Here is an 8297-nt window from a genome sequence, read left to right on the forward strand (position 1 = left end):
TACATTTATGCTCATCACCCCATTCCCATTTAAATTTCTGCAAGTTTAATTTCCTGCACTTACTTTCTGCACTTTACATTTAGCTCTTTTACCTTCAATCATTTACATTCTTGCAATTTACATTTTCCGCCATTTAATTTCTGCAAAACCCAATTCAAATATACTCAGTTCAACTAGAACACTCCTCTAATTAAAGTTGCTCAACCAATCAATCCCTGTGGGATTCAACCTCACTCTACTGTGAGTTTTTACTTGACGACATTTGGTATACTTGCCGAAAGAAATTTGTAGTGATACAGATTTTTGTGCATCAAGTTTATGGTGCCGTTGCTGAGGATTGATTTTGCATTGACAATGATTAAATTGGAGGATAACTAGATTGAACACTTTTCTTTTCTTTGTTGATTTGTCTTTATTTCAATTTGTCTATCTTTAATTTCAGCAATTCAATTTGTTTTCCTTGTTTATTTACCTTCCAGCATACTAATCCACAAACTGTTTGATCAATTACACTAACCACTCTAACCATAATTTTGAACAAGAGTGAATTCTTCACTTGCAATTGCTTGTCTGTTTGCTGAGTGTATGACAGGTAGAAGAGGAGGAGCTTCAACTTCCTTTGATAATGAACCTGAGAGGGCCTTCCTTAGACTAATGAGGGAAGCAAGAGGTAAAGGCATAGTTGGTGAAGAAGAGTTAGAAGAAGATCTAGACATTGCTATGGAGGAAGAAGTTCACAACCATGTTGGAGAGGGTGCTGGTAATCGTGTTGGGTAGGAGAGAAGAGTGCTATGCTCTTACATCAATCCCAATCCTAGGAATTGTTTGTAGCATCTTGAAACCTACCATTGATGCGGGCGGAAATTGGCGAGTTAAGAATGATTATAAAATATGCGTTGCAAGTATAGTTCTCAACCAACCAGAAATCCGCTTTATCAATTTAAAAAGGGTGTCACAGAAATTAAAATAAAAATACTGGGAGTATGAGTCCCAGGTCGTCTCCCAATGAGTTGCAGAAAAGTGTGCTATTTTATTAATCAGATGTTTTCAAAAAGGTTTGAGTTGAATGGCAGAAAATTAAATTAGAGAATTTATATAAATTTAAATAAAAGCCTTGATTGGAAGTTGATTAGTTGGAAGCCCTATTCTTGTTGTAGTACTCTCAGGATTAATTGATAATTGGGGATTATTCTGTTTAGTTATCCCTCACTAAGTAAAGGAAAGTTAAACAAGTTGGAATGCTATTTCTATCCACAAGTTCCAATCCGCTCTGGGGAGGATTGATGTTAGTGACTAGAAAGAAATCCAAACAATAAACCCAACTACAATCTCTCTCTCTCGAGCATCCCAACTTCAAGGGTTTCTTTCAATTAACTCCCCATCAAGTTAGGGGACTACTCGCTCATTGTAAATGTAAAATTCATAACATAAGAAAAGGAATTAAAGAAAGACATCATAAATAATGATCAAAAGATCAATAAAAAATAAAAGTGATTCTTGTATTAATAAATGCTAAAATAATCCAACAGTAAAATTAAGTAAATTAAGGAACATGGAAGAGTAAGAGACAAGTAAAGAAAATGAACTAGAGTGTCGAAGTCTTGATGAGGCAATAACTCTTCTCAATATCCCAATGCAAAAAACAATGAACATAACAAATCCTAAAAACTATGAATGTGTAGAGAGAAAACCTAGAGGAGAGGAAAACTAGATCTAAAAACTAAAACTATGCAGAATGAATGTTGTTGTTGGTTTCTACATGTTCTCTGGCTCTAGTCTGCTTTTCTGGGCCAAAAACCGGGTCAAAATAGGGCCCGAAATCGCCCCCAGCGATTCTGCAGATTATGCAGATCGCGCATGTCACGCGGTCGCGTCATCCATGCGGCCGCGTCATTCGGCTTTCTGCTTTGCCACGCGGTCGCGTCATCCATGCGGCCGCGTCACTCATGCTATTCCATGCCGCGTCACTCCTGCGGCCGCGTCACTGCAATTTCCTCTTCTTCGCGCGGTCGTGTTATCCATGCGACCGCGTCACTTCTCGCTGGTCATCTCCTCAATTTCTTGTGTTCCTTCCATTTTTGCAAGCTTCCTCTCCAATCTCCAACTCATTCATGCCCTGTAAAGCCTGAAACAGTTAAGACACAGATCACGGCATCGAATGGAATAAAGGAGAAATAAAATACATAATTAAAGTCCCTAGGAAGCAAGTTTTCAATCATACAATAACTTTAGAAAGGAATTATAAATGCATGCTTATTTAATGAATAAGTGGATAAAGATCATGATAAAACCACACAATTAAACACAATATAAACCATAAAATAGTGGTTTATCAACCTCCCCACACTTAAACATTAGCATGTCCTCATGCTTAGTTGAAGGAGATAAAATGAATGAGTAAGAACATGTAAAACCTATGAAATGCAATGCAACCTATATATATGAATGCAATTATATGATTTTTGTCCACTTGATCTAAAGTAAATAAGCTCTTCAAAATAATTACAAATCAAATTCCACTAACTCAATTCTTATACAGTAAGAACAGATAAAAATGCAAGAAGATAGCTCATGAAAGCAGGGAACATAGAAATTCAAGCATGGAACCCTCACTGATGGTGTATGTACACTATAGTCTCTCTAGTGTATAGAGTCATTACTCTATCCTTCTCTAATCATGCTCTCTAATTTTTTTGTTCTTCTCCTAACCAATCAACAACATTTAATATACCAATGCAAATATCATGAGGTCTTTTTTAAGGTTGTAATGCGGCAAAGGTAAGGGTAAGGATATACATATGGCTAAGTAAGCTTATAAATTAAATCTTTAATTAACCCAAGCTTTAACATAACCTATATATATTCTATATAACTTTAGAATTCATACCTAGCTACCCAGAATTTTCCTTTCACATCCATACTCATGTATCAACCTTTTGTTTTGATTTTATCATACATGCATTGATCCTTGAATTCTTAATTCAACATTGGGGTAATTTTGTCCCCTTATTTATTTTATTTTATTTTATATATATATATATATATATATATATATATATATATATATATATATATAAAAACATAAACATAGCTTATCAATGCACATAGATTTTTTTAATTCTTATAGTTTCACATGAGTAGGTATCCAAATTCCCATTATATTATCATGACTCATTCCCTTTTTATCCTTTGTTTCCACAATTTCCCATACTTAAATAACACACACAATTCTATCTTAAGCTAACCAAAAATTCAATTTGGGATATATAATTGTTTTTCCGCTTAAGGCTAGTAATATGGTAAAATATAGAATAAATGAGATTTAAAGGCTCAAAGTGGCTAACAAAGGTAATTGAAAGGGTAGGCTTTATTTGGATAAGTGAGCTAAACAAATAATGGCCTCAATCATGTGCAAACATATAAATATAATAAACATTGGACATATAGGATGAAACAAAATGTAGATTACAATCATAGAGAAGTACACACACAAGAATAAAATAATTATGGTTAAATAATGTAACCATTCATAAAGGCTCAAAAATCATGTTCCAAATACAACTTTTTGAGCTAGTAGTTGCCAAGGAACAATTAATTAAAATTAGTGAAATTTTGTTCCAAGATAGAGTCTTAGAAGAAACTCATTGTCTTTTCAATCAAGCAGAACATGCATGCAACTAATCTATTACTATGCAATTTATCCTATTCTATAAAAGAAAAAATCTAACTAAATATCCTAATTTATTGGTGCTAGGGAAGAGAAATTACCTCCGGAAGTCAGGTACTGACCGACTTCCCCACACTTAAGGCTTTGCACCGTCCTCGGTGCCATCTGTTAAGAACAAAGGTGGGCTGGTAGCAGTATCTCCACAGTCGGGACCATCATGGCTCCCTGTGCTGGTAAAGGAAGTAGAGTCCGGGGTGTCTGAGTCCTTGAATTTTTCCATGATCAGCTCCTTGAGGTATGTGAATCGGCGCTTGTTATGGCGCTCCCTCATCTTAGCTTTGTGTTCTTGCCGATCCAACTTTTCAAGTATCTGCTGGAGCAGCTGATCAGTAGTGGGTGCTTGTGGTGTTGAAGAAGGAATATCTTCAACTGGTTCAGTAGGCTGGCTGGTAGTGGCTGCAGGAAGTTTAAGGTACTTCCCGTTAGGGACATACTGATCATCCCGGGGAAGCATGGCTTTGGTGTCCCCAGCTCTGTAGGAGACTCCGGCAGCTGAGACAAGATCTGAGACCAAGGCGGGGAAAGGTGAGTTGCCCGTAATTTGGACGTGTCCCATGGCATTCCGGATGTGTCTTGGTAGGTTCAGAGAATGGTCTGTAAGGATGCACCATAGTAGAACGGCCATGTCCGCAGTGAAGGAGGATTCGTGAGTGCTCAGAAAGACGTAATGGGACATGATCTGTGCCCATACACGAGCCTCTAAGGTAAGTGCTGAAGCCGAAATTCCCTTAGGGTAGGTACGATGGTATCCGTAGATCCAACGGCTGCCAGGTTGTGCGATAACTCTGAGAATAGTGTCCCAGTCAAATTGGTACATCTGGCGCTTGAGTGCGGCTTCTTGAAAGGCATCCAGTCCTTCTGGAACAGGGGGAAGACTTAGAACTTTTTGAATGGCCTCTTCTGTAATGGGGACTTGCTTCTGACGGACGTAGACAGATTGCAGGGTTGGTAAGTGGTAGTTGGAGTAGAACTCGAGTACCCAAGAAAGATTAACCTGCCTTGGCTGTCTTTGTAGGAAACCCCGTTGTCTTCGGGCAAGCTGCGGCTCAACAAATGTAGCAATGTGGTTTGGGAGGAGAAGAAGGTATTCGTTGTTGTAACTCCTTTCAGCCAGGATGGGAAACATCTGCTCACAGTAGCGATTGGGAAACCGCGCAGTGTCCTTTGCTGGGAAGGCTCTTTCTTTATCATCAACCTTTATAATCCTCTTAATTTTCTTTGTTGAGGGCTTGACGGCGGTGGAAGAAGGCTCTGCCACTAATGCTCTCTTCGTTCCTCTCCTTGCTGTTGATTTGGGAATGGCTTTCTCTTTTCCTTTCTTGGTGGCCATCCTGAAAAAGGGAAGAGAAAGTAAATTAAGTTTATAGAGATCGAGCAAGGAAGAGAACGGAAAAGGATGGTTATAAATGCACATTAAAAGGTAAATGAAGTTAACACACGCTCATGAGTACATGTGAAAACTCATTAATGGAAAATAGCTAGTGCATATGATGACAAGTGAATGCAAGATGTTTATTGGCATGCCGGCAAAGGGCATGAGTAGCATAGATCAAACATCACTCGTAATAAATCATCACGTTTGTATTGACAATTAATTTCAATTAATAAAATAGTAAAGGAAAATTGTGAAAAGCAAGCATTGAATATTAGAGTTAATGCCATATGGGCTTTTTCACAAACACATAGCATGCATGTAGAAGAGGCTCTTGAAAATAAGAATTGGAACATGCGAGTAATCCCTTAAAAAGAAATGTATAATTGTCAAATAAATTTACAATAATCCACAAGCATATAATAATAAATAATGACTCACATAAATTGAGAACACCAAGTAAAAAGGAAAAAGAAAGAAAAAGAGAATAGGAATAATGAAGGTAAAAAGAAAAGAAAAGAAGATAACATATAAAAATAAGAAGAAAAATAGAAAAGTAAGGAGAGAAGAAAAAGAAAAACCTTGTTAATGGAGGTGAGAGAGAGAGAAAGTGTAAAAAGTGAGAAAGAAAGAAGAAGGGAGGAAGGGAGGGAGAAGAAATAAGGAGGGAAAAGAGAAAATAGGATTTGGGGAGAAAAAGATATGATAATTGGCAAATTAGGAAAACTGTGCGGCGCAATCGACGCGGTCGCGTGGGGCACGCGGTCGCGCGACTTGCGCTTAAACTTAATGACACGGTCGCGTGACCCGTTTTAGGCTAATGGCGCGAGGGTAGCCTCGCACTCGCACAACTCTCTGTTCAAAATCATATTAGTACCAAATTTTGGGTGACGCGATCGCATGGGGCATGCGATCGCGTGAGTGGTCAATTAGTGGGATACGACGCGGTTGCGTGGGGCACGCGATCGCGTGAGTGGGGCTGTGCGTCCAGCGCCAGTCCAGCACCACTCTAGCACAACTTTCGGCTGTGCACCCTTGTTACGCGGCCACGTGGGGCACGCGGTCGCGTGGGAGGCCATTATTCCCATATGACGCGGTCGCGTGGGACGGTTTGTGCCATTGGCACGCCTCCAGCCCTACTCCTGCGTAACCCCCTGTTCATATTATTATTGTCTCCCAGCTCCCTGCGACGCGGACGCGTCAACGAGGCGGTCGCGTCGCGTGGTGATTTTTTTTTAATTAAAAATATGTGAATGCAGATGCACGAAGTGTACTAATGAAGAGAAGAATTATTGAATAAGAAAATTAAAAATAAGGAAAAGAACGATCATACCATGGTGGGTTGTCTCCCACCTAGCACTTTGCTTTAACGTCCGTAAGTTGGACGCTCCACTAGCTCAGTCTTCGGCTATGTGGGGATCTTCCAAGAGGAAGATCTCGAGCTCCTTGTTCTTTTTCAGCTTCTCGCCATGGTACAGCTTTAGACGATGTCCATTAACTTTGATAAGTTCAGAGCTTGAAGGATGGCTTAGGTGATAAACTCCATACGGTTTGGCCTTCTCTACTCTGTATGGACCTTCCCATCTCGATCTCAACTTGCCTGGCATGAGCCTCAGTCGAGACTTGTAAAGGAAGACTAAGTCCCCAGGTTGGAACTCTTTCCTCTTGATGTGCTAATCATGTACAGCCTTCATCTTCTCCTTGTATAGTCTTGAGTTCTCATAAGCTTCTCGGCGAAGGCTTTCCAGTTCCTGCAGTTTCAACTTCCTTTCAGCTCCGGCTCTCTCAATTCCCATGTTGCATTCTTTTACTGCCCAAAAGGCTTTATGCTCTATTTCAACAGGGAGATGACAAGCTTTTCCATAAACTAAGTGGAAAGGACTCATCCCAATGGGTGTTTTGTATGCTGTTCTGTATGCCCAGAGTGCATCTTGTAGCCTGGTGCTCCAGTCTCTTCTATGAGGTTTGACTATCTTCTGCAAGATACGCTTTATCTCTCTATTTGACACCTCGACTTGCCCATTAGTCTGAGGATGGTAGGCTGTTGAAACTTTATGAATTATCACATGCTTCTTCATTAGTCCTATTAGTCTCCTGTTACAAAAATGGGTGCCTTGATCGCTCACGATTGCTCGTGGTGATCCAAAGCGACAAATAATATGGTTTCTCACAAAGGAAACAACAGTGTTAGCATCATCAGTGCGGGTAGGAATTGCTTCCACCCATTTGGAAACGTAATCCACAGCTAACAATATATAGAAATAACCATTAGAATTTGGAAACGGACCCATGAAGTCAATGCCCCAAACATCAAAAATTTCACAGAAAAGCATAATCTGTTGAGGCATCTTATCCCTCCTGGATATATTACCAAATTTCTGACATAGAAAACAAGATCTACAAAATTCAGCAGCATCCTTAAAAAGAGTAGGCAACCAGAATCCACAGTCTAAGATTTTTCTAGTAGTTCTTTGAGGGCCAAAATATCCTCCACTCTCAGATGAGTGGCAGGCCTCTAAGATGGACTGGAATTCTGATTGAGGCACACACCGTCTAATTACCTGGTCAGCTCCACATCTCCATAAATATGGGTCATCCCATATATAATATTTAGACTCGCTTTTCAGCTTGTCCCTTTGATGCTTAGAAAAATTTGGAGGAAAGGTGCGGCTAACTAGATAATTAGCTACAGGTGCATACCAAGGGACTATCTCAGATACTGCTTGCAGGTTATCAAATGGAAAATTATCAGCTATAGGAGTGGAGTCATCTGTAATGTGCTCAAGGCGACTCAAGTGGTCTGCCACTAGATTCTGGTTACCACTCCTATCCTTAATTTCTAAATCAAATTCTTGTAATAGCAGTATCCAACGTATAAGCCTTGGTTTGGACTCCTTTTTAGATAATAAATACTTTAGAGCTGCGTGGTCTGAATACACTACTACTTTAGTACTAAGTAAATAGGCTCGGAATTTATCTAGAGCAAAAACAATAGCAAGAAGCTCTTTCTCAGTAGTAGTGTAATTCGACTGAGCGGCATCCAAAGTTTTAGATGCGTAAGTAATAACAAAAGGATCCTTACCTTCACGTCGAGCCAGTGCTGCTCCTACTGCATGGTTGGAAGCATCACATATTATTTCAAATGGTTGGCTCCAGTCTGGTCCTCTCACAATTGGAGCTTGAGTCAGTGCACCCTTC

Source organism: Arachis ipaensis, chromosome B7, assembly GCF_059453495.1.
Source record: "Arachis ipaensis isolate K30076 ecotype BB chromosome B7, ASM5945349v1, whole genome shotgun sequence".
Lineage (NCBI taxonomy): Eukaryota > Viridiplantae > Streptophyta > Magnoliopsida > Fabales > Fabaceae > Arachis > Arachis ipaensis.